Source organism: Macaca thibetana, chromosome 1, assembly GCF_024542745.1.
Source record: "Macaca thibetana thibetana isolate TM-01 chromosome 1, ASM2454274v1, whole genome shotgun sequence".
Taxonomy (NCBI): Eukaryota; Metazoa; Chordata; class Mammalia; order Primates; family Cercopithecidae; genus Macaca; species Macaca thibetana.
In genome coordinates, this window is record NC_065578.1 from 201,342,029 (window position 1) to 201,368,968 (window position 26,940).

The following is a 26,940-nucleotide window of genomic DNA, read 5'->3' on the forward strand; positions in this document are numbered from 1 at the left end:
CAAGAATTTGAGATGAGCTGGGGCAACATAGTGAGACCCTGTCTCTACAAAAAAAAATTAGAAAAATTAGCCGATGCTCACCTGTAGTCCCATCTACTTGGGAGGCTGAGGTGGGAGGATTGCTTGAGCCCACGAATTCAAGATTACAGGGAGCTATGATCACACCACTGCTCTCCAGCCTGGGCAACAGGGCAAAAACTGTCTTTTAAAAAAGCCCATCATAAGGTGCAGTAAACCACCATGGCACATTCTGCACATATATCTCAGAACTTAAAGTATAATAATAAATTTAAAAAGCTCGTCATAAAAATCTGTTTATGTAAGATGATCCCAATCTCCTCAAAAAGAGTTTCAATGTGCATGAAAGAGATGAATGGGAAGGAGCTATGAAGAAGTTGTATCTGGAAGGTGAGACAGCAGGGGACTTTCTGTCCTCAGATACTTTTCTCATCTCTAACGTGAGCACACATTCGATTTATAACAAAAACAAACACTGTAGAAAGGTCTTTGTTTTAAAGTCTGAAATATCAAAAGTATCCTTGTTTTTGAAATGTCACCCGCAGCAGGTCCTTCCTCCGCATCTGGTGCCTCTTTCATCTTCGTGTTGCTGTCAGAAGCAGGCCTTGTTTGAGGAATTCTTACAGAGCCAGCCTGGGGGTGTCCAATCACCCAGGCCCTTTGCTGCATTGGCCACTGATGGTGAATTAAATCCTCAGACTTGTGTTACTGGTGACAAACGATGATGTCACATGTACAAGGACACAATTTTAAGACAGATCAGGCCCAGCACTCCCTTTTACCTTCCTCCAGCCCTTAGTGCCTCATGGGTGTCCTCAGCGGCAGTGGTACTGTCCCCAAGCTCCAGGCCATCTCTTGCTGCCTTTTCTGTTTGCTGTGCTTCTAGCTCTTTCCTCTGGCACCTTCTGGTCCACATATCTCCCCTGTGCTGTCCTCCCCTGACCACACAGGCTCAAGACAGAACTATACAGAGAAAGAGCTCTGAAGTCACCAAGCCCAACCATTTGTATTACAAAGATAAAAGCAAAACAACTTACTTGGTTTCTGAGTCTAAAATATCTATATTTAGATCAATGGTTACTTTACAGCTTTCTCCAGGAATAATGGTGTTGGAGCCTTACTTGTTCAGGTTATTTTCTAGAATAAAGGAAGCATCCACATCTAATACTCACTTAAGTCTCTGTAACACTGACAAGCCAAGGTCAAAGAGAATGTCGTAACAGTAACCACTTCTGAAGCAGTTCCTCGGTATCAGGCTAGATATTTCATAAAATTATCTCATTTTATCTTGTAATAAAGGAACATCACCTCCGTTTTCCAGATGAGCCAAGGTTCTTGTGGTTAAGAAATTTGCCCCAGGTTATCAACTAGCCAATGGTAGAGGCGGGATTTTAACCCAGGGCCATCTGCCCTCAACCTCGATCTTCTGCGGATGCCTCCTTACAATACTTAGCAGGATATTAGGGGATGATTGAAGAGCTTCTAGGCATGGCAACCACCAGAGACTTCTCTTCCCTGCCCTGCCTCTGAGAGCCTCCAAGGATTAAGGAGAGGCCTCCCTTCATCACCTAGAAGGTCCCAGCACATTGGAGCCCTTCCAAGTCTAGTAGCAGCCATGGAGCTCCAAAAGTGGGGGAATGTTTCCCCTCGCCCCACTCATCCCACGTCTCAGCCTGGCACCTGGGAAGCAGAGCCTGGGACTAAATCTCATCAGAGTACAAGCTGTGATCCCAGGGAACAGAGCCAGAGAGGGCGCCTGACTGGGAAGAAGAGAAGGAGAGAAAGCCATACAGGGACACACTCTCCAGCTGCCACAGCTATGGGCGGCTGAGGCTGCGTTCCCACAGGAGGCTGACACTGACCAGGGGTTGGAACGCCCTGTGCTTCTGTGTGTGTGTGTGTGTGTGCGCACGCGTGCATAGAGGAGGTTCCCTGGGTCACTCCACTTCTCACCTCAAAGCAGCCCTGGGCAAGATAAGCCATGTGGGCTACCTATTTACACCTGCTGGAAGCCAGATGAAGCTTGCACAGTAGTGGCTGGGGGAAGAGTGGGTTGGGAAGATTTCGAATGGTGCACAGAGCCGCTGGCCGTAGCCTCCCAGGTCCTGCCATAGAATCGTCTTTCTCCAGCACTGATTCAGCCTGGGTATCAGGTTAGATACTTCATAAAAGTATCTAATTTTATCATGTAAGAAAGATATATCATCTCCATTTTCCAGATGAGCCAACTGAGGTTCCAGGGGTTAAGAAATTTGCCCAAGGTTATAAACTAGCCAATGGTAGAGGCAGGAGTTTAGCCTAGGGGCCTCTGCCTTCAACCCCAATCTTATGCTGATGTCTCCTTACAGTATTTACCAGGAGATTAAGGGAGGTGCTCTTGCATTGGAGAAAGCATTGACTCTGTCTCCAGTGGGCTGGTCACTTCTTCATCAGCCAAAGCCTCGGTTGTTTTGTCTTAGATAACTCCATATATAGACCATCAGGGCAGTCTGGGATGAATCAGCTCAGCTGGGGTCACTCCAGGCCCCCAGCTTTGGTTTCTGATTTGTTGGAGCAGCTGTTTGTGAAGGAACATTTTAATCTCCACCCAAACATGCAGTTGAAACTCTTTTTTACCAAATCAGCAAGGGCCGCAGAATGACAACCCCAGTTCCTCACCCCTCCACACCTGCTTCCGCACACTCTCGGCTTCTGACTTCTGGTTAATGGTCGCTTGTTCATGTAGGGTGGGTTTCTTAGAACAAAGGCACTAGCTGCTCCTAAAGAGTGATTTGAGCCTCTACCTCTCAACCGCTTGCAGCATTAAGCAGCTTCTGCCAGCTTCATCTCGGTTTAAATGATCTTTGGTGTTTTCCCCCGGCTTCCTACGTGGTTATAGTGTAGAAACTTTCTTCTGGATTTAGTGATGGAACACAGCAACGAGGCCATGATTTGCCAAATCTCAATGTTTACGTTTATGTGATTAGATCTGAGGCTGTCATTATGCTGGTACCATGAATATGGCCCAGCTTTGTGCCATGAACAGTCTTTTTTTTTTTTTTTTTTTTTTTTTTTTTTTTTTTGAGACGGAGTCTCGCTCTGTCGCCCAGGCTGGAGTGCAGTGGCGCAATCTCAGCTCACTGCAAGCTCCGCCTCCCGGGTTCACGCCATTCTCCTGCCTCAGCCTCCCGAGTAGCTGGGACTACAGGCGCCCGCCCCTGCGCCCGGCTAATTTTTTCTGTTTTTAGTAGAGACGGGGTTTCACCATGGTCTCGATCTCCTGACCTTGTGATCCTCCCACCTCGGCCTCCCAAAGTGCTGGGATTACAGGCGTGAGCCACCACGCCCGGCCTAACAGTCATTTTTGAGTTCAGTTCCTCCTCCCCTGTGGCAGGCAAGGAGGAGTGGGAGGTGGAAGGGGAGCAGGTTGTCACAAGCCTGTGAAGTTCCCAAGACTAATGGGGCAGGGAGAAGAGGTAATTCTTCCTCTGTCTTTCCCTCCCAGGTAAGGCAGGCTCCAGAGGCTCCCCTTGGGAAAGGGGTATGTGGGGTGCAGTGGACCCTCCTGTGCATATAAAGGTCCCACCGGTTACACAGAGAGTGCCCCAGCAGACTCTCTGGGCTGACTTTGGAATGGCAAATCAAATCTTGCCAGCAGCTGCATGAAGCTGTTTGCACAGTCCACTTTATTTTTCATGTAAGCTTCCTTCTTTCTTTTTACATGTAAAATACCAATAGCTAAGACTTACTGAGTTGCTTATGCATGCCATAGGCTGTGAGACGTCTTGTGTGTTAGCTCATTCAAACCTCACCACCTCTGAGATGTCATTATCAGCACCCCCAGTGTAACGGGGAGAAAGCTGAGGCCTGCTGAGGAAGGGCAGGGCAGGGACTCCAGCTCAGGCAAGCCCGCCCTGAGCTCATTTCCCTCCCACCGCCAAAAACTGCCCAGACACAGCCTGCTTATTCCCTGAGTCTTCTTATCTAAAACAAGACAGTCGATGTTGAAGGGGTCAGCTTCTCATGGCTAAGCTGGCCCTGCCTGAGAGAAGCAGGCAAAGGCAGCGTGGGAAGGGAACCATTTTAAAGCCTCTTTTTTTTTTTTTAAGCATTTTACCAATTTACCATTTTAACCATTTTTAATAGTCCAGTGACACTAAGTACTTTCTCGTTACACAGCCTTCCCCACATCCATCTTCCAGAACTCTGTCATTGTCCCAAACGGAAACTCTGTACTCCTTAAACACGAACTTAACATTCTCCCTCCCACAACCCTGGCAGCCACAATTCCACCTTCTGTCTCTATGAATTTGACTCTCTGGGTACCTCATATAAGTGAAATCATACTGTTACTTGTTCTTATGTGACTTATTTCATTGAGCATGATGTCCTGAGGTTTCATCCATGTTGCAGGATGTGTCAGAATCTCCTTTTTCTTTTTCTTTTTTTTTTTTTTTTTTTTTTTGAGACAGAGTCTCACTCTGTCACCCAGGCTGGAGTGCAATGGCACGATCTTGGCTCACTGCAGCCTCTGCCTCCCAGGTTGAAGTGATTCTCCTGCCTCAGCCTCCCGAGTAGCTGGGACTACAAGTGTGCGCCACCACGCCCAGCTAATTTTTGTATTTTTAGTAGAGACAGGGTTTTGCCATGTTGGCCAGGCTGATCTGGAACTCCTGACCTCAGGAGATCTGCCTGCCATGGCCTCGCAAAGTGCTGGGATTACAGGCCATGAGACACTGCGCCCAGCCAGAATCTCCTTCTTTTTAAGGCTGAATAATGTTCCATTTTATGTGGAGAACATATTGTTTGTTTTTTCTCTCATCAGTGGACATGTAGGTTACTCCTTCCTTTCAGCTATTGTGAATAGTGCTGCTGTGAACATGGGTGCTCAAGTATCTCTTTGACATCCTGCTCTCAATTCTTTAAGGTGTATCCTCCAAAGTGGGGTATACTCACATGGCAATTCTATTCTTAATTTTTTGAGAAACCACAGTGCGATTTTCCACAATGGCTGCACCATTTTGCATTCCCGCCAACAGAGTACAAAGGTTCCAGTTTCTCCATATCCTGGCCAACACTTGTTGTTCTCTATTTTGTTTTGTTTATTATAATAGCCATCCTAATGGGCGTAAGGGTGGATCCCATCACTTTTGAGTCCCATGTGGCCCACTAGTGCAGTATGGGACTTGCATCTGTAAAAATTTCTGTTTTTCAAATTAAAAATTAATAACCTACCATTTTCACTGATTTATACGTAAAGTCATGGGAGGATGTGATTGTCACATCACAGATGAGGAAACTGAGGCTCAGAGAAATGAGGCAATTTCACCTCCTCTTAGACATCCGAGATGAAAGAACGTCTAAGAGGCAGTGGCGGGTCCAGCACCGGGACACTCGGGCCACCCTGGCAAGGCGTGTCACTACCTACGTGCCAGGCAGGGGTCAGCCGTTTACTGAGCTGTCCTATCAATTCCGCACAGCAGCCTGGGAGACTAGGCATTCATGCCCTCACTTTACAGGCTAGAAACAGAAAGGGAGGTTAGGAGGAGGTCAGCATCTCCCACAGGGAGGGCAGGACCGGCTGGCTCCTCCAGCCCTGGTCCTGGGAGCACTTCCAAGGTTTCCTTCCCAGCTGAGATCTAGCTGCACACTGAAAGTCAGGCGGGATAAAGAAAATCAAGTGTTACTCACTGAACAGCAGTGAGAAGCGTAAGGGACAAAGGAAGGCCACTGAGTCAGGAATATCCACTGCTGTCAGCCAGGTCTCAGTGGTCTGTCCCAGAGGGAAGAAATGTTACCTCTGAGTCTCATTTTCTTGGTGTTCAAGCCAAGGATGCCAACTGCCCACCTTGCAGGTGGTCCAGAGGATTTAATGTAAGTCGCCTAGTACTGGGCCCGGCCCAGGCAAACATTACTTTCCTTCTCCTTCCCCTTAACAGGGGCTGAGGGGATCCTGGCCATGCCTGCCCAACCCCAGAGAGAAGCAGCATCCCAGCCTGGGAAGGGAGGAGAAGGGCCACAGAGTGTGGACTCATGAGAGGACGATTTAGGGCCAGCAGCAGTGTTCTCGGTGTCACTTGGCATGCCACCATTAGTCAGCTTCCACCAAGTGCCAGGCCCCTATAAATAGCTGCAAGGGTGACATTGGCTAAGGCTTCTGCCTTAGAAACTCTCTGCAAAGGACGCTGGATCACCCAGGAAAGTGTATTTGTATTCTAGGCAGGAATAGAAGTTATGCCACTGAAAATAAAGATTTTATGTATTTGTACATATCTATCCTATAAATAAAATTTATATCCACCTTCCGGGGGTCCAGTCCCACCAGCTCAATCCTCATTTAATCTGTATGGTGGTTATTAACAGTGTCTGGGAACCAACTGTGGGCCTTTCTGAAATATCATCCCTGTCAGTCCCAGGCCTTTCGAGCAGAGCGAGATCTCCTGACTGCGGAATTACAGCGTTCATATTAGCACGCCTGCTAAGAAATTCTTATGCTGGCGATACGCACTGCCCTGAAGTGTTTCATGGAAATTAGATTTCGGGAGAACAAAATCACAGAGGGCTCCAAGGCTGCAGGAGGCGGGGATCCCTCTTTGTTACTGGTTTGCCCAGTAATTAATTTCTTCCCCAGCTCAATTTGAAGGAAAAGATTGTGCTCATTAATTTATCGTCCACCTGTTCCTGAGGATTATTTTGATTGCATTTTAACAGGAGACTTTGTATTCAGTAGGGAGATTTAATATCATCCCAAGAGCTGGCATCTGAGTGCAGCGAGCCATGTTATTCTGAGTGATTTCCACCCAAACAGAAACAAGTGCACTCGGTGACTTTCACAGCAAGGCCCTGAGTCATTCGAACCCTCTGTGCAGAATCTCAGGGGCATCTCCCTTGGTGCACTCTGCCCTGCCTCGCAGATACTTTGGGGTATCTCGTTGATCCCAGATCCCCTGTTTCCCCCACCCCTCTTTTGTACCAAAGATACATGAGTCATAAACATCTAGAATATTTTGTAAAAGAACCAGACCAGGCTGGGCATGGTGGCTCATGCCTGTAATCTCAGCATTTTAGGGGGCTGAGGTGGGCAGATCACTTGAGGCTAGGAGTTCGAGGCCAGCCTGGGCAATATAGTGAGACTCGTCCCTCCGGAAAAAAAAAAAAAAAAAAAAAAAGGCCAGTTGTGGTGGTACATTCCTGTAGTCCCAGCTACTTGGGAGGCTGAGGCAAAAGGATCACTTGCCCACAGATTCAAGGCTGCAGTGAGCTTTAATTGTGCCTGTCTCAAAAAAAGAAAGACCCTATCTCAAAAAAAGAAAAAAAAAAGTGGGACAATATTAAACACAAGTAAAGAAAGCATACAAATACTTTCTGTGGCAAATCTGATTATCCGTAGCAAATTCAGAGGGCTTCAAACCACCAAATGAAATCTCACTCATCACCTCATTTTAAACTGTTGGTTATTTTTATTTAGACACAGGAATTATAGTTTGATAACATTCAGAAAATTATATTTAGCCCTCATTTAGATTCAATCTGAATCGATTTAATGAAATGTGAATACTTTTCTAGATTTACAGAGAGAATAAAAAGAAATTTAGACCAGAAGGAAAAACATTTGATGTCTTTTCTATACCCAGGAGATACAATACCAGGCTCTTTTGCTAGGGCTATTGTCCTCAATGGTAATGGAGGAGAAAAGCCTAGAATCCCAGGGAAACATAGATCGGGATTCAGGAGAGGCATGGATCCTGCCATCCAGTTATGTCCCCCACAGACATCAATGGCCCTGGTGCTGTGCCAGCCCTGGAAGAACCAGCAGCAAGCAGACCTTATTCCTTCCTCCTGCAGCTGCTGGTCTAGTGAGAGGCTGATGTTAGCTGAGTTATCACAACAGATATGAAACTACAATGTACTATAGGCTGTAAGGGGGAATTTTGCCCTAACCTAAGAAAGCAGGGAAAGCTTCAGCAGCAGAAACCAGAAAGACAAATGGTGTGGACTAGAAGAAAGTGGGTGGGGATGACTGCCTCAAGCAGAGAACAGCATGTGCAAAGGCACTGTGGCCAGCCAGAGGGGATGTGGCACAAAGGTCAACGTGGCTAAGATGGAAGGAGGTTTGGGCTCAGTCTGTCAAATACCTGGAGAGGTGAGTGGGGCTGGACTGCACGGGATTTTGATTAGGCCAAGTGGTTAATTTGATTTCAACCTTGAACATCTTGTAATCTGGAGCTGGGCTTCCTGGGCATGAACCCTGGCTCTGCCAGGCCTTTTCAACCCCTCTGGGCCTCAGGGCCCTCAAATGTGAAGTAGGGGCAATAATACCCCCTCTTCTGATGGTTGGTGTGAGGATTAAATGTGGAAAGAGTTTAGGACAGTCCATGGAACATACTATACATTATTATTTTCTTTTGTTATTAACTTTAACACAAGCAGTTCTCACCAAGTCACCTCTAAGTGCTTTTTGGCTCTGATGCTTTAGATTTCTAAGAACCTTTTCTGATATATTCATAGTACAGTTGACCTTTGAGCAACATGGGTTTGAACTGCCCAGGTCCACTTACATAGGGATTATTTTTCCACCTCTGCTACCCCTGAGACAGCAAGACCAGCCCCTCCTCTCCTTCCTCCTCCTCAGCCTACTCGACATGAACACAGTGAGGATGAAGAGCTTTACAATGCTCCACTGCCACTTAACACAAAGCGTGTTTTCTCTTCCTTATGATTTTCTTAATATTATTTTCTTTTCTCTAGATTACTTTATTATAAGAATACAGTATATGATCCACAAAACATACAAAATACATGTTAATGTACTGTTTATGTTATCAGTAAGGCTTCTGGTCAACAGTACCCCATTAGTAGTTAAGCTTTTGGGGAGTTAAAATTTACACATGGATTTTTTTTACTGCACAGGGTCGGCATTGTACGAGGGTCAACAGTAACTCTCATCCTGGAGAAATGCAAAGGAGACGATGTCACTCATTGTGTAAAGTGCAGAGCGAAGCCATGGGCTGGGATGAAGGGGCCCAGGGGAAGTGCATGGAGTAGGAGGAGAGGGAGGTGGAGGGAGCCCCTCAGAATGAGCCAAGCTGAGGGAGCAGAAAGGACAGAAACCAGTAGCAGAGATGGGGAAGAATCAACCCAACGTTATTGGATACTTGTAACTCTTAAACTCAGGAGGATGTAGTGTTGAGAGGGGTAGACGCTGGTGACAATTCCCATGGGATGAGGACAGAGGGTGGGGCCATAGCTCTGGGAACCTGGAGTTCACTCTGCCTGGGGCCTTCCAGTAACTTCCTACAAACTAGAAAGAGACACCCTCCTCAGAAGCCTCGTGTTCCACTTGTGGAGAATCATTATAATTCAGTGATGTAATTGGATCTGGACCCCCTACAGCCAGCTGCCTGGCCACTGGTGTGGTAAATATATACACCTGCACAGCTCTGCTGGGACCGTCATCCTTAGCCTTGGTGCTCCCAGCTGGGGGCGACCACCCCACAGGCAAACTCGGAGAAAACAGCTTTGGAACCAATCTGACTCAGGGAGATCACGATGGGAGGTGAGGATGCAGAGGAGAGGTGAATTCAGATCACGCTGTCAAAAACTCAGGCAGAGAAGAGAGAAAGCAGCTAAGTGATTGTTTGAGGCTGAAGCTGGACTGAGGCCATAGAAATTGTAGGCATATTTGTAGACTGAACAACAGGAGCCTGTGGAAAGGTGGAGAAAGAGAGAATTGAGAGCCAGAGAAGAATGTTCAATGGTAAGGACTGCAGCCCACAGAAGTTCCCAGCTGTGGGACCTCTGCCACCCAGAGAGTTGCAAGACAGCTGTGCAGAGGGGAGGGGCCTCCGCAGAACACATTCTCATTATTTGCTTTCAGTACGTCTGCCTCGAAATGAAACTCCAAGGATCTGACTGAGAAATGGATAAAGGGCTCTGGGCAAGCAAGTTGAAAAGGAAATCAGAGAGGGTGTGGTCCTCATAAATCTGTCCATCAGCAAACACTTACTCAGTACTTGGGATGCTGTTTTCTTTTTTTTTTTTTTTTTAATTAATTTATTATTATTATACTTTAAGTTGTAGGGTACATGTGCATAACGTGCAGGTTTGTTACATATGTATACTTGTGCCATGTTGGTGTGCTGCACCCATCAACTCGTCATTTACATCAGGTATAACTCCCAATGCAATCCCTCCCCCCTCCCCCCTCCCCATGATAGGCCCCGGTGTGTGATGTTCCCCTTCCTGAGTCCAAGTGATCTCATTGTTCAGTTCCCACCTATGAGTGAGAACATGCGGTGTTTGGTTTTTCTGTTCTTGTGATAGTTTGCTAAGAATGATGGTTTCCAGCTGCATCCATGTCCCTACAAAGGACACAAACTCATCCTTTTTGATGGCTGCATAGTATTCCATGGTGTATATGTGCCACATTTTCTTAATCCAATCTGTCACTGATGGACATTTGGGTTGATTCCAAGTCTTTGCTATTGTGAATAGTGCTGCAATAAACATACGTGTGCATGTGTCTTTATAGCAGCATGATTTATAATCCTTTGGGTATATACCCAGTAATGGGATGGCTGGGTCATATGGTACATCTAGTTCTAGATCCTTGAGGAATCGCCATACTGTTTTCCATAATGGTTGAACTAGTTTCCAATCCCACCAACAGTGTAAAAGCATTCCTATTTCTCCACATCCTCTCCAGCACCTGTTGTTTCCTGACTTTTTAATGATCGCCATTCTAACTGGTGTGAGATGGTATCTCATTGTGGTTTTGATTTGCATTTCTCTGATGGCCAGTGATGATGAGCATTTTTTCATGTGTCTGTTGGCTGTATGAATGTCTTCTTTTGAGAAATGTCTGTTCATATCCTTTGCCCACTTTTTGATGGGGTTGTTTGTTTTTTTCTTGTAAATTTGTTTGAGTTCTTTGTAGGTTCTGGATATTAGCCCTTTGTCAGATGTGTAGATTGCAAAAATTTTCTCCCATTCTGTAGGTTGCCTGTTCACTCTGATGGTAGTTTCTTTTGCTGTGCAGAAGCTCTTTAGTTTAATTAGATCCCATTTGTCAATTTTGGCTTTTGCTGCTGTTGCTTTTGGTGTTTTAGACATGAAGTCTTTGCCCATGCCTATGTCCTGAATGGTACTACCTAGGTTTTCCTCTAGGATTTTTATGGTATTAGGTCTAACATTTAAGTCTCTAATCCATCTTGAATTAATTTTCGTATAAGGAGTAATAAATCTGTCCATCAGCAAACACTTACTCAGTACTTGGGATGCTGTTTTCAAAGTGAGATCCTGAACCATTTGCATGAAAGTCTCTTGGACTACCAGGGCAGATTCACATTTCTGGGCCCCACCAGGAGCTTTGTGAAGGCAACATTTCCCCCATCTCCCTGGGTGATTCACAATCAATCTGCAATTTGGGATTCATTGATTAGGTAAGGCCGGACACTGCATGGCAGAGGCACAAAAGACCTGGCTCCTGACAGAGAAAATAGTGGTTGATACGAAAAGGGAACTTGTGACTCTGTATACTAGAAAATTCAGGAGGAATTCTCAGAGATGGCACTGTTTTCACTAGGTGCCAAGGCTAGTCGACAGAGGGCATCTGGAGGTTAGGGAGACAGCAGTCAGGCGGGAGACCCAGAGAGCCCAGGGGATGGGGAGCACACAATCTTGACTTCGAGACCTGGGAACAGAACGGGAGGGTGAACAAAGGGGCAGAGGTGGAAATTAGAAGGTTCTTTTCAAGGAGTACTAAAGAGCTCCGCTTGGCATGACAGTTTGTAATGAAAATGGGAGACAAGGTGGAAAAGGGAGTTCATGCTAAATCACGACAGGCTTTGAAGACCAATTGAAGGAGTGGCTTGATGTATCTTGGCAGGCCATTTTGAGTGCCCTCTCTGGGCTGGCGCAGGGCTGGCTGTTGTCCAGTAGTGGAGACAGATGTATACACAGGTAATTGTTATTCTAAGCATGAGCAAAGGAATATACAGGCCGAGGTGGAGGAAGGAGTCATGGACCCTCTGTGGGCTTGGGGCAGCTTCCCAGACAGGGCACAATTTCTATCCCTGAGTTTCCAAATGGAAACAAACACCACACATGTAACACTACCCGCATGCACAAAACACACATATACACATACACACAGCATATACAACATACACATAAACACAAGTGTCACACACATGACACATACAACACACACCACCTACATGCAACACAACATACATATACATACAACACACACATGCACAACACACATAACACACAACACATACACATAACACAGCACACATATATACACAACACAGAACACATACACACAACATACGTATACACACAATACATATAACACAATATACATAAACAAAACACAGAACACATACACCTAACACAACACACGTATACATACATGTGACATGTAACACACAACACACACAGCGCACACACAACACAATACACATGCCCACAACACACACCTGCACACATAACACATGTGAAACATATGCAAACATAAACACACTCAACACACACACAACACAAACACACACAACACAAACACAAACACACAACACACATAACACAAACACACACAACACACATATACACAAACACACATAACACAAACACACACAACACACATAACACAAATACACACAACACACACACAACACACAACATACATACACAAACGCACACAACACAAACACAACACACACAACACACATAACACAAACACACACAACACACATAACACAAACACACACAACACACATATACACAAACACACACAACACACATAACATAAATACACACAACGCACAACACAAACACACAACACGCAACATACATACACAAACGCACACAACACAAACAAACACAACACACACAACACACATAACACAAACACACCCAACACACAACATACATACACAAACGCACACAACACAAACACAACACACACAACACACATAACACAAACACACACAACACACATAACACAAACACACACAACACACATATACACAAACACACACAACACACATACACACAAACACACACAATACACATAACACACACACAACACACAACACACATACACAAACGCATACAACACAAACGCACACAACACACATAACACACACACAACACACATGAACACACCACACAGACACACAACACACATAACACAGACACACAACACACATGAACACATACCACGCATACACACAACACAAATAACACAAACACACATAACACACATATACACAAACACACACAACACACATAACACAAACACACACAACACACATGAACATATACCTCATATACACACAACACACATATACACAAACACGCACAACACACATGAACACATACCACACATACACACAACACACATAACACAAACACACACAACACACATGAACACATACCACACATGCACACACATATATAATGCATAACATACACAGCCCTCCCAAACACACACACACACATCCCACATGCACAGTTTCCCTGTAGGGCTACGTGTGGAGTTTGTAGAGAGGAAGGATGCCAACCGAGTGAGTGACGGTGGGTTTTTCATAGCAGCTGTTCCACTATCTTGTGCCCTTCTTGGGCACTCTGGACAGCCCTGGGCCTCCCCTCCTGGGAGAAGATGTTAGAGCTCACCCCAGTGGTGTAGATGGCACAGCCCTTGCCAGTTCTAGACTTCTGAGTCAGTGTGTCTATACGAAGAGAGAAACACGATCCACTGTCAGCCATCTGACGAGGCTTTGCCTAAAAGTTTGCTTAAACCTGGCTTACTGGTTTCACGCCTCTGGAGCACCTACTCCCAGTGCTCTGATGGACAAGGGCTGGCCTGTCCCTGCACAGATACGGGAGGCACGTGACTTCTTTAAAGGGCAGGTTCTCCCCAGGGCACAACACCTCAGTTGGACCGAAGATTCAGCTGAAAGTCACAGGTAACTTCTTGGCAGCAAGAGATAGTGGCAGAGTGGGAATTCTTCCTGGGTTGGAGCAGGGCCACTCCTCAATGGGCACCGTGAAACAGGAAGAGGGAGCACTCTTGTGTCGGCGTCACACAGGAAACATCCCCGGGTAGTTGGAGGGGAGCTCTGGCTTGACAGTCAGCATCCTCTCCAATGCTCTCTGGAGGTTCCAGCTCTCCATATTAATTCAGCCAACAGGTGTGCTATGCTAGCTGCTCCCTTCTGTAAATATTTACCAGTAACCCCTGGGAGCTGTCCCCATCCATGTATTTCCCACCCATTACTGTGGCAACTGTTCTCTGTGTGGGCGTCATAGAATGCTGTGGTAGGATGTCTTCTTGTCGGATGGATGTACGATGCTAAATGGTTTCAGTGAAGAGGATTTTATGAGAAAACACGGGAGGCAGAGTGTTGTCTGAGCAAATTCGTTTGTCACTTTACCTGGAGGAGGAGTGCTTTGCTCAAAGGAGCCTATGAGACAGCTCTGCAGTCCTTCATCTTTGTCCCTCACCACCTTAGCAGATATGCCACAAATGCTCTTGCTGCTTTGAAAGAACCAATTTCATTTACTCCTTTCTCTCATGCTTTAAGCAAAGCGTGCAAGATGTAGGGCATGCATCAGCCTGGTCTCTGCTCATGGAGCTCAGTCTAGTGAGGGAAGCGGGTCGGTGTCATAAGGGAATGAGCAAGTTGCTTTAGGAGTAAATATGTAGAGGTGGTCATCCCTGGAGAAGGTGGGCTTGGATCCAGGCATAGAAGCAGGGAGACATTCTGCCTGGGACTGTCCGAGGAAGGTGGAACGCAGCCTCCCTGTGGGACAGGTCAAGGTGAGCTGATGCTGAAGTTCTGGTGGTAGGAGAGATACCATCTCTCACCTTCAGAGGATGGGGACTGCACAGAAGCTCTTCCTCCTGGGAGAGTAGAGCAGGCCGAGCCCAAGCAAGAAGTGACCTGTGCAGAGTTGTTGCCAGGGCCCCACCACCTGCCTTCTGCCCATGGCATGGTCTCATCTGCCTCAAGCATCCTGAGAACCTTCGCCATCTGTCTCAGCTCTTCTTGCCATCCAAATCCATGACCACGACAGAGCTGAGAAATGTGCGCTCACTAAGGTGTGGGTGAGCAATCGCCCCTTCACTGATCACCTCCAGAGAGTTTGCTCTTCTGTGGTTGCAGAGAGCCCACGAGAATACCTAGGCAGCAGGGCAGGGGCTGTAGGGCACTCCTAGTGCCCAGGGTGGCTATCTGTGAACTGTCCTGATCCAAATCACAGTGACAACTCAGCCACAGAAAGCTCCAGGTCTCTTCCCAAGTGACCAAGGGAAAGGATAGGAGAAACTAACATTTTTTGAGGATTTGCTGTGAATTTGGCTCCTTAATAAACATTTCCTCATCATCATTCATTCTTCAATTTATTCTTTTACTTATTCATTTATTTATTCACTCATTCATTTAGCACATTTTTTTACTGAGCAGTTACTTTGTGTGCTGGGCACTGATCCAGGCAGTCACCTTCCCTTGAGGTTCCCCAGTGGAAGGTTGATATTGTTTGGATCTGTGTCCCTGCCTAAATCTCAAGTTGAATTGTAATTCCCAATGCTGAAGGTGGGGTCTGGTGGCAGGTGTTTGGGTCATGGGGGCAGATCCCGGGCTTGGTCCTGTGTTTGTGATACTGGATTCTCATGAGATCTGGTCATTTAGAAGTGTGTGGCACCTCCCCCACCCCCATTCTCTCAACTGGTCCCGCTTTCACCATGTGACCTGCAAGATCCCGCTTCACCTTCCACCATCAGTAAAAGCTTCCTGAGGCCTCCCCAGAAGCCAGGTTTCCCGTACAGCCTGCAGAACCATAAACCAATTCAGCTTCTTTTCTTTATAATTAGTCTCAGGTATTTCTTTATAGCAATGCAAGAACGGACCAATACAAAGGTCATTCCCATTCTGTGCCTACAACACCTGCTCAGCATCCAAAGGCCTCCTGGCTTCAGGTGGTCACCACTTACACAGAGTGTTGAATAACCAGACAAAACTTTCTGCCCTCGCCAAACTTACGCTCCACAGGAGAGAGAGAGACACACACAGTAAATCCTTAAGGAAGAAACACTTACAGAATGTCAGTAGTGGTAAGTGTTAGCAGGAAAATAAGCAAGGAACGATACTGTGAGGTGTGGGTGTGATGGGGAATTTTAGATCGGGTGGCCAAAAGGTGAATTTTGGGAAAAGATGGAAAGTGATGAGGGAGACAGCCATGGGGCCAGCTGGTGGGAGAGCAACTGGGGCGGAGCTAACAGCAGGTGCACAGACCTGAGGCAGAGAGCACCTGGCATGTGCCTGAAGGAAGGCAGGGTGCCTGGAGTGGAATGAAGGTGCTGGGGATGGGAATGAGTTCAAAGAAGCAATCGGGGCGAGGGGCGCAGAGTCAAAGGGGATCGACTTCATAAGGAATTTGAGGCCATTATAAGCACAGGCATTTTCTCTCTGAATGAGATGGAGACTCACTGCATAAGGAATTTGAGGTCATTATAAGTGCAGGCATTTCCTCTCTAAGTGAGATGGAGACCCAGTGCAGTGATTACACCCCAGCAGAATCCCTCTCCTGTGGGGTCGTGATAGGCTGGGTGTTGTGGGGGCAGCCTGATGGGAAGGGCAGAAGTGGGGAGACCACTTAGGGAGTTCTTGCAATGATCCAAGAGACTTGCTTCCGGATGGTGGTAGTGGTCAAATTCTGCATATATTCTAAAGGTGGAGTTCTCAGGCCATCCAGATGGACCGGATGTGAGGAATGACTCAAAGAGAAGTATCAAGAATGGCTCCACAGGTTTTGCTGAGTCGCTGCAAAAGCTGAGTTAACAGAGAACAGAAAGGTTGCCCGAGTGCTCATTTGAGAAGGGAATAGCAGGATCTTAGTTTGGACCGTGTGAGGTTTGAGGTGACCGATCGCCATCTAAGGGGAGCAGGGAAGCGCAGGCAGTTTGGGCAATGGGTGGGAGGTCAGGGAAAGGTCTGTGCAGGAGATAACACATTTGGAAGCCATGAGCATAGAGATCATTTTGGAAATCATGATTCGACAAGAGATTATTTAGTGAGTGAGGCTGGACCAAAAGGAGGAAAGGCCCAAGGTCTGAGTTGAGGGCTTGGCAACACCTGGGGTTTGGGGAGACAAGACTGAAACAGCAAGACAGTCTGAGAAGGAATGGCCAGAGAAATGGGAGGGGAGCCCAGCCAGGTGACATCCCTGAGGCCCAGCAAGGGGCCCCACAGGCTGCTGAGCACCCAGGAGAAGGTGTTCTGAGGAGCAGCAGAGGGTGTGAGTCACCAGTGACCTTGGGGTGGTTAGGACAAAGTCCCGATTGAGTGAGTTCTCGAGAAAGCAGGAGGAGATAAGCAGAGGCAGCCGGCATTGCCTCCTCTTTTCAGTAGTTCTGCTGTAAAGGGAGAGGAAAAATGGGGGCAGGAGCTCGAGAGGAAGTGGGGTCAGGAATAGGTCCTTAAGACCGAGAGAAATCACATCAGGTTGGCGTCACAGCCACATGGCAGAGATGCAACGGTGCAGCTGCTTGTGACAAGGAAGGGTTCAGAGGATGTACATCTGGATCAGGGTCTCATGTCTACAAGTGGGGAGCTGAGGCCTGAACCAGCGCTGCGCTGCATTTTTAAAGAATCTTGCTACAACCAGGGAGCCATGGAGTTTTGTTGAAAAAGAGCCTGACCTTCTGCCCTAAGTGACCACTCTCTTCTAATTCTGTTGAGAGTTCTCCTCCTCTAGGAAGTCCCTCCTGACCAATGTGGCTTGGTGCCAGGCGCTCACATATGGAAGACCTGCAGAGCCGCCATGGGTACCAGCCCAGTGGTGTGTATGTGACTTGCACTGAAGTCATCTTCTCTGCAGCTGAGTGTTGATGCAGAGTACCTAGAAGGCAGGGAATATGCTGGCTACTTTCCTGTTTTCTTTTATCTCCTGGAGCTATCTACCCCTGGTCTCCTTCCCTTCCCCCTACATACACACACACGCACACACACACACGCACACACACACACACACACGCTCACACGAGATGTTTAAAGAGTTATTGGACTTTAAAACAGAAATCAGCATTCAGAACCTCTGCTTTCATGAGGAAAGGCCTTGAGGGCAGTGGAGGAGGAGGCTGGACTTTAGATCCTTACTTGGGATGGGCAGAGTAGGTTCCTGGTTATATTGGCTCTTCTTTTCGTCATCCAGTTCCTGCAACACAAAGCCTGGAGAGGCATGAGGAAGCCCTTTGCTAGCATAAGCTTTATGTGTTTTCTAGTTCAAGAAGAGATTGGTCATTGATCTTGCCTTTTGTTTTACTCATTTTACTTTTCTTCTTTAAGTAATTACTTATGAGTTGTTTGCCCTGAAAGCAATTTCTTATGTGTTCATTTATCAAAATAACAATAACAATTTATCCAAGGTCAGAACAGCATAAACCACAAACTGCAAACGAGGGCATATTCCCATTTCACAGATGGCAAAACTGGGGACTGTGAAAGGTGATATGCTCTTGTTGAGTGATGGGCCCCAGTGTCAAACAATAAACTAGATCTGAAATGGAAAGCCAGGATAACAGGGTTCTTAGACTTCTGCTGGATGTGTTCAAAAGCTCCAGGCCAGCCTATATTAAGTGAGGAAAGTTGAGATCCATAGAGATTGATTCCTGCTCTTTTTCCCCAAGTTCCAATTTCTTCTCCAGGGCTTCTAGTTCCCTTTTGTAATTATTTCTATATACCTGTGATTGACTTTTTTTTCTCAATTGAATATATCAGCTGAAATAAGGAGGAACACCGTGTGGCTTGATTTTAAAAGGCTCCATGTAGGTGTGCCCCTGTCTGGAAAGTACTTATAATGTGGAATTAAGGACAAGACTCCAGCTTTAAGGCAACTGTTAAAGGAACAAGTAATGGAAAGTTGCCTTTCACATCTCACTCATTTTAGACACATTCTAGTTAACTCTGCCGGAAAAATAATTGGCTTAGATTGGGTCGATCCAATTGAGGATCTAAATAACCTTGCTCGAGTGGTATTTGTATTTCAGCTTCTGGTTTTGGGTGAAGTTATTATGTGGCTTGAATGCTAATTGCACACTAAGTGAGGACAAAAATAATACCAAGGCCCATCAAATGATATCACTTGCTCTTAACCTCCTTGTAAATAAGTGCATGGGGAGTTTTTCAAAAGTTCATTTTGCACAGGTGGTTTCTCAAAAGTTCATTTTAAGTTGTTTGTTGGGAACTTGCCTTATTTCCCTAAAGAAATAGTGTTCTGCTTAGTGGTAAACTCCACTGGTCAGAGTCATAATAAAAGTCCAATTCACTTAAGCTCTAATGTAGCTGGGCAAAAGTATTTACAGACCCAGCCAGAGTCCTGGGTCCTAGGTGGCAGATGCTATTTAGGTTAAGAAAAAGAAAGATGAGGAGGAAGAGGATACCCTACTCCCACCCCTTTGCTCGGACACAGACCCTTCCATGTCAGTGTCCAGAGAGAGGTCAGGCTGAGAGTGGTGCCCAGGACAGGGCCTTAACTGGATAGGCTGGTTGGGGCAGAAGCAGAATGGCCCTTAACACCACAAAGATGGCTAGCAGGTGCAGTTGACTCCCAGAGTTGCTGGGAGTTGAGAGGAGTAAACAGAATGACCGAGCGGAAGTCCCGGTATGAAGGCGCGGTGGTTCACACCTGTAATCCCAGAACTTTGGGAGGCTGAAGCGGGCTGATCACCTGAGGTCAAGCGTTCAACCACCTTGGTCAACTAGCTTGACCAATATGATGAAACTACTTCTCTCCTAAAAAAAAATACAAAAATTAGCTGGGCTGTGGTGCCGTGTGCCTGTAATCCCAGCTACTCAGGAGGCTGAGGCGGGAGAATCGCTTGAACCTGGGAGGCAGCGGTTGTAGTGAGCTGAGATTGCGCCACTGCAGTCCTGCCTGGGCAACAGAGGGAGACCCTGTCTCAAAAAAAAAAAAAGAAAGAAAAAGAAAAAATAAGACTGGTAGTAGAATTAGCATCTGAGAGTCGGCGTAGAAAGTGGGGCAAATTCTGAAACTGAGTCTAGTAACTAAAAGAGAGTGAAAAACACATGGAGGGCAGGAGGCAGCCACATAGAAAGTGGCTTTCAAACTAGGAGGGTCAGAGTGGGAGAGGATAGGGCTGAGGGAAGCGTTTGGGGTGCACAAGGGAGAGGGAACCCAGGCTGGAGTCTGTGGGTCAAGACAGTTTAGTTACAACCATTTTTTCTGTGTGAAGTCTTTTCCTTTCCTATTCCTTAAGGCAACCACATTTTCAGCAGCATTTTCAGGTCAGTGAGTTTATCTCTGGCCTCTGCACCCTCTCCCACTTCCTGGTGCCCATCCTCCACTCCTCCGTGACCCTCATCTGAGCCACCCTTAGGCTCTTGCTGCAACTTCTCCCCCATGTCTGTCTGTGCTCCTGCTGGGACTCCTTCCCCTGCTCTCTCTGCCCTGCTTGTCAAGCTCCAGGCAGTCCTGCAGATGAGCTGAACATTCTCAAGAAGGAAAGGACTTCTATTATGTAGAAATGATCAGTCACCCTGGTTCTTCTTCCAGAAGGGTTTGCATTCTGAGAGGACACTTGTCAGCCAAGAGAAATCTATAACTGGTGAATCTGAAGTCATACTACATGAAAGCAGTGAAGTGGAGCGGGAGGTAGGGAGGAGAGAAGAGGGAGATTTTTAGGCAGCGAGGTGAACATTGGGCAGATTGATCCTGCCCAAGAATCTTCCCTGAGATGCAGCTCTCAGAATTGGGGCTCCTTGCCCAAGCTACAGGTTTTCTAAAAGCTCTAGATTTTCACTGCATTTCCCACTGCTGTAGTAGCAACTAGCATACTGGGGACTGGGGCACAGGAAAAATGCTGGTAAGATCAGCTAAAATCTACTGAGTACTCCCTGGGTGCCAAGATTGCTCTAAGTATTTTAATGCACACCATCTTTTAAGCTTCACAGCAATCCTATGAAGAAGATGCTGTCAGTCATCTTTCCCTGTATTACAGATGAGGAAACTGAGGCACGGAGAGGCTGGGTAACTTGAACCAAGCCATGTTGCTAAATGTGGCAGAGCCAGGATTTGAAGCATGCCCAGCTGACCCAGTACTTCTGCCTTTGACCTTGACCTTCTTCTGCCTATGAAGGTAGAGAAAGAAAGGGCGGCTTACAGGCACATCGCTTTGTAGCCTGGTAGCTTTGCATCTGTATCTTCCAGTTACAGGAATCTGAGTTGAGCTAAGGAAGTGAGCATGAGGAAGAAGAGGAACTCATCGAAGACAAAAGCCAGAAGAAATGCAGCTGGCAGACGGGAGCAGGCTCAGGTGTTAAGCTGGCCAGTGGGGCAAAAAGGGCTGGTCAGGGAGTGGCTGAGAAGACATTTCTACAGGACAAAGACAAAGGATTCTACATGGACAGAGCCTGGAAGAAGATGAAGTGGGGAAAGACTTTGCACGTAGATGGGATTGAGGTGATGAGTTTATCTAGGAACAGGAGTGAGGTAGCAGCCAAGGCATGGTGATGTGAGGGAAGGTGGGAGAATGGAGAGGTGGATAGGGCTGACTGCCATACACTTCTCTGGACAGGTGAGTTTTCTGCAAAGAGGAGAATCTGATGGTCATAGAAGCTGAGCAGGCAAAAGACTCTCTGGTTATGATTATCTGAGAAATCATTCTTAAAACATAATCTTGCTGTGGGCCATGCACCATGAGCCTGGCTCTGTATGAGGTATTTTACGTGCATCATTCTAATTCTGTCAACCCTTCAAGTTAGATAGTGATGCTTCCATTTTACCAAAGGAGAAAATTAAGCCCAGAATGGTTAAGTGACCTGCCCCAGATCATACCATTAGTAAATTACAGAGTGGGAATGTAAAACCAAGATAAGCTTGCTGCATTACTTAAGCACGGGCTAAGCTGCTGTGACATAGACATCCAAAGAACAGTGAGTTATATAAGATGGAAGCTTATTTCTCTTTCATGTAATAGACTGGAGGTTAGAAGCCCATGTAAGTGGAGTGGCTCTGCTCCACAATGTCATGTCATTTCAGACATCTGACTTTCTTCTGTTGTATGGCTTTGCGACATCTTAAGGAGTTGTCCTCATCTGCACAGGTGAAGCTGGGTCCTTAGAATACCGGTGTCCTTGTGGGAAAAACTCCAAGCAAATGACCTTATGTGAATAATATGAGCTTTAATGAGATTGCTGTTGCTCCCATTGGATTGTCTGAGCTTGGTCATCGTCTCACATCGGGCTGCAAGGGTGACCAGAGAACCTGCAGTCAGGTGGCCGTGTGCCCCAGTGACACCGGGGCTCTCATAGCAAAGGGAGAAGACTGTCAAAGCTTTTGATATTTTGGCCACATAATGTTGTCTCTGGTTGTGCAGATGAGATGCTGTGCATTTGGGCTTGAGCTTGGGCTTGTGCTTATGAGAGGACCAGGGGGAGGCAGAGCAATGATGTTGTTAGGATTAAATGACAACCAGACTTCTGTTATTTCTGGAAGGTATTTTTCCATGACTCAAAGAGTGGGAGGAGGGGGAAAGTTCCTTGCTGCTGAGATATTTGGCTCTTGGAGAAGGTCCGGAAGAGCTACCTTGGTAGTCAGAGGAAGGTTTGTATTTTCTCAATATTAACATGACTCAGAATCAACATGGAAAAAATTTAAGTATGCAAACTACAAGGAAGAAAATCAAAATTACCTGCTGTTTCTCCACCCAGAGAGACCCCTGATTAGTGACCTTTCTCCTAAACAGACATGCGCATATACCTTTTATTTTTTGCAACATTTGAATGATGTGAACATACAATTTTGCGTCTGGCTGTTTTGCCTGTCTAGGACGTGAGCAGCTGCCTGTGGCTATGGGGAGAAGAAAAGCTTACTTTCCTCTAGCGCTCTGTGTTGCAGCTGTGCACTGACTACTGGTTGTAGCATGAACAGATGAATACAGCACCAGGGGCTCCATCCAGGGCCCTGGGGTGGCCCCACACAGGGGCCTGAGCAGGCAGAGGTAGGGTGGAGAGTGGTGGGCCGATGGGGGCTCTCCAAGGTCTCCCTCCTCCCCAGGGCCTCCCACGCTGTGCAGCTCCAGCTCCTTGGAGCTGTCACCTCCAACATGTTATTTTCCCATCTCTCTAGATAGTCAGAACCACTGCCTGTTTAAGCCAGCAAAGGAGATGTCTCCTGCCATGCCAGGGCTGGGAAGCGGCGGAACTGAAGATTGCCTCTTACTCCCCAGCCAGTGGAGGTGCAGCGGGTCTGCCTTGGGATCAGGTGAAGTGTAATTGGAAGATGGTCTCTCCACATTCATGCTCTCCTCACCTGGGACTAGGAATAAGAAAGGCCCACAGCCTGCCCCACCTTGGAGCTGAGGCAGCTTCCATCCCATCGGGTCACCCCTGGTTTCTGCACTCTCCTCCGGCCACCTATGCAATCCAGAGGTGCAGAGGCCCCAGGCGAGGCGAGCCTGTCTTCATTCTTAGGTGGACAGGTGGCACATTTCTTTCTCTCCAGAGCCTCAGAACGTCTCACAGAGGCATGGCGTCATCTCTGTCTTAAAACTTCCCAGACAAGGGGATCGGCCTCTCTTCTAGGGGGAAGTCAGGTTGTCCTCACAGGTGAAAGGCCTTGGCCTTGGGCTGCTGACGAGCAGAGCCTGGGGCGTGTCAGTCCTCCCCTCCCAGCCCGATGAGCCCACACGGAAGCAAAGGAGGGAAGGAAGCTGGTTCCCCAGCTGTAGACTCAGCAATGTGCTCAGCCTCCTCTTTGGTCTTCGTGTACCTTTGGCGTAGACTTCGGAACTTCCTGAGAAGGCGGGAGTGAGCTGTGGGGAAAGGAACGATGTCTGTTTCTGGAGTCGTTGCCAGCACTTGGGTCATGCAGGTCCTTCTCTGTGTCTCCTCCGACTGGAATACTCAACACGTCCTCTCAGCTGATAACAATATCTAACATTAATAAGTATAATGCTTCCCATATACGTGTGTGTGTGTGTATTACTTTTAAAAATGATGTGTTGTATATTTCATAAATGAAGTAAAACTTCATAATAATCCTGAAATAAAGGTCAGTGGGATACATCAAATGAACTTCTTTAATCTATTTATACGGTTTGACATATGCGTAAATTAATAGAGCTAAAGAAAAGAATGGCAGGCATGGATCTCTTCAATAACTGTTGAAATCGTTCAGCACCATGCCAAAACATTGAACCCAAAGCCTTCAGTCCTAAAGTTTGTTATATGAGCTACAACGTTATCATGATGATCATTTTGAGGCTTGCACAAGGAGAACGCAGGTGTGCTGTGGTCATGTTATCAACAGGAAAAAAATCACTTGTGTGTGTGTGTTTGTGTGTGTGTGTGTCTGTGTGTGTGTGTGATAGAGTCTTGCTCTGTCGCCTAGGCTGGAGTGCAGTGTTGTGATCTTGGCTCACTGCAACCCTCTGCCTTCCGGCTTCAAATGATTCTCATACCTCAGACTCCCAAGTAGCTGGGATTACAGGCGTGCACCACCATGCTGGCTAATTTTTTTGTATTTTCAGTAGAGACAGGGTTTCGCCATGTTGGTCAGGCTGATCTTGAACTCCTGAGCTCAAGAGATCTGCCTGCCTCCATCTCCCAAAGTGCTGGGATTACAGGCATGAGCCATGGTGTCCGGCCCCAAGTTGTTCAATCATTTTTTAGCTCAGGGACAGACAAATATTTACTTTCCTACTCAAAATGCATGGTAAGGTTAATTGAGTTCATAAATATTATTGATGGGGTAATAAAGAGTTTACCAGATGCACAACTCAGACCACAGAGGGGTCTTCCATATGTAGCACAAGTGGCAAGAAAGGCAAATGGGGAAAGTTTACTATATCATAATACATTATATATGTATATGCTTGCTATGTATATTACATATGTAGTAAGTCTATATAGTGCTTGCTACATGATTACTACACTCTTTTATATATCTGCCTACTATATATATGCTTACTATATATTACATGTCTATGGTAAGCACTATGGTAGTTGTGTAGTAAGCACTATAATAATGTGTATATGTATGATAAACACTATATATATATATATATATGGCACTATTGTAAGCACTTTGCAACTATTCATCTATTCAGTTATCAATTGTCACAACAGACTATGAGTGGGTTCCATTATGATTCCATTTTAAGATGAGGAAACGGAGGCCCTGTGCCAGCTAGTTACATTTGCTCCCACAGATCCACTTGGCATGCTCCCCACCTCTGGCATGCTCTTCACTCCAGGAGCCAGGTCTAGCTAGACCACACAGACAAGCTTCTGCGTTCTGCACTTTTGGTTGGGTTTAGCCAGTGAGGAGCCTCATCAGGAGAATGGAGGGAGAGAGGGGAGAGTGAGGACGTGCACCTGTTACCCTGGCTTCCTCCCTACAAGATGACGGTGACTGTCTGGGTTCCCTTACCTGAGGACATGACTGCTTTTAGAATAAGGCTCTGCAGTCTCTCTCTCCCTGTGTTCCTTCTAGCTCAGTGCTGGGGACAACTCTAACACTGCTGGCCCTGTGTCCCTGCACTGGCACCTGTTTTCCCCACGCTCCGCCCACATCTTTGAAATGATCGTTTTATAAATAGTCCCTCCAGTGACCCTAATTTGGTGTTCCATCTGTTTCCTACTGAAACTCTGACTGATATGGCCACTATGGGATTTAACTCATTTGCACGAGATCATCCAGCCAGCAAGGGACAGAGCTGGGGTCTGAACCCAGGCAGTCTGTCCTGGTGTCTGTGCTTCTAACTGCCGCCCGAACCTCTCTGTGGAAAGAGCACTGGTCAGGAACCAGGGTGCTGGTTTGTGCTCTTCTGCCAACTGGCCATGCAGCTTTGGGCAAATAATGAGATCTCGGTTTCTGTTTCTCAGGCATACAATGAGGTGGTTGCAGTTCCTTTTTGTTCTAACACATGGCTTCCCAAATTCCAGCTGTAAGTCAGTCTCTTGCAGCCCTGCATTTCCTAGGGCCTTTCTTTGCTATTAGTTGTTGCTGTGAAAGCACAAGTTACACTTAACTCCCTAAAACAACTGAGGACACAATTTGCAGGGGCAGTGTTGTACTAAATAAAGCTGTGCTCCATTGTGAAGGTGTTCCGCCTCAGGAAACTGCTCCTTTCTCATTCGAGTTCAAATGTGGTCCCAATTTGCTTGTCTTGTTTATTTATGTCCCTTCCCTCTGAACTCCATTTAATTAAATAACCAAAAAAAAAAAAAAAAAAAAAAAAAAAAGCTGTATTCACTGTGAGTTGCCATCTTCATTCAGAAAAATGCTGAGCACACCAAAAGCCAGCAAAGTTCTTGTTTTTGCAACTCAGTGAAGCCTGCTTTCTTTTTCATGAGCACCAAATGACTGCATGCATGCCAACCACGGAAATTAGGATTTGGTTTTGGTTGGCAAAAACGATCATTGACCTGAATCAAATGTCAGTTTTACTCTAGGGGCAAGAATTTTGTGATTGAAGAATACTGTTCAGGGGTAGGTTCTGCCCATCAGTTCCCCCAGGGAGCTGGGCACAGTGGGTTGGAGCAAATAGAAAGAGTGAGGGAGGCTTGAATGGGACTAAAGGGGACACAGTTTTGGGGCACACCACATGGGAGATGGGGAACACAGCTTGGAGAGATCTTCTGGATGCAACCACCACAAAGGAGGATAACTCACAAGTAATCCTGCGGCTGCCACCCCTAGCCTAACACCAAGGCAGAGGAAGGCTGAGAGACACAGGATTGATAGCATTTATTTAATGTGAAAAATGTTGGAGGGTCTTAGTGGACCACAAGTTCACGAAGTTGGTGATCCTTCAAGACAAAGAGGTCAAGGGTCCAAAAACTTAACGTTTTAATCCAAAGTTACAAAACTTGGGCAAAGCCACTTTCTTTCTGTAAAGTCCATGCTCATTCC

General features: G+C 46.5%; 1 protein-coding gene across 1 annotated transcript in view; it reads left to right on the plus strand.

Moving 5' to 3' along the window:
- GALNT2 (polypeptide N-acetylgalactosaminyltransferase 2) overlaps positions 1-26,940 on the plus strand; it is a 1,373,297-nt gene that overhangs the window by 941,566 nt on the left and 404,791 nt on the right. The gene's annotated exons all lie outside the window — the stretch shown is intronic.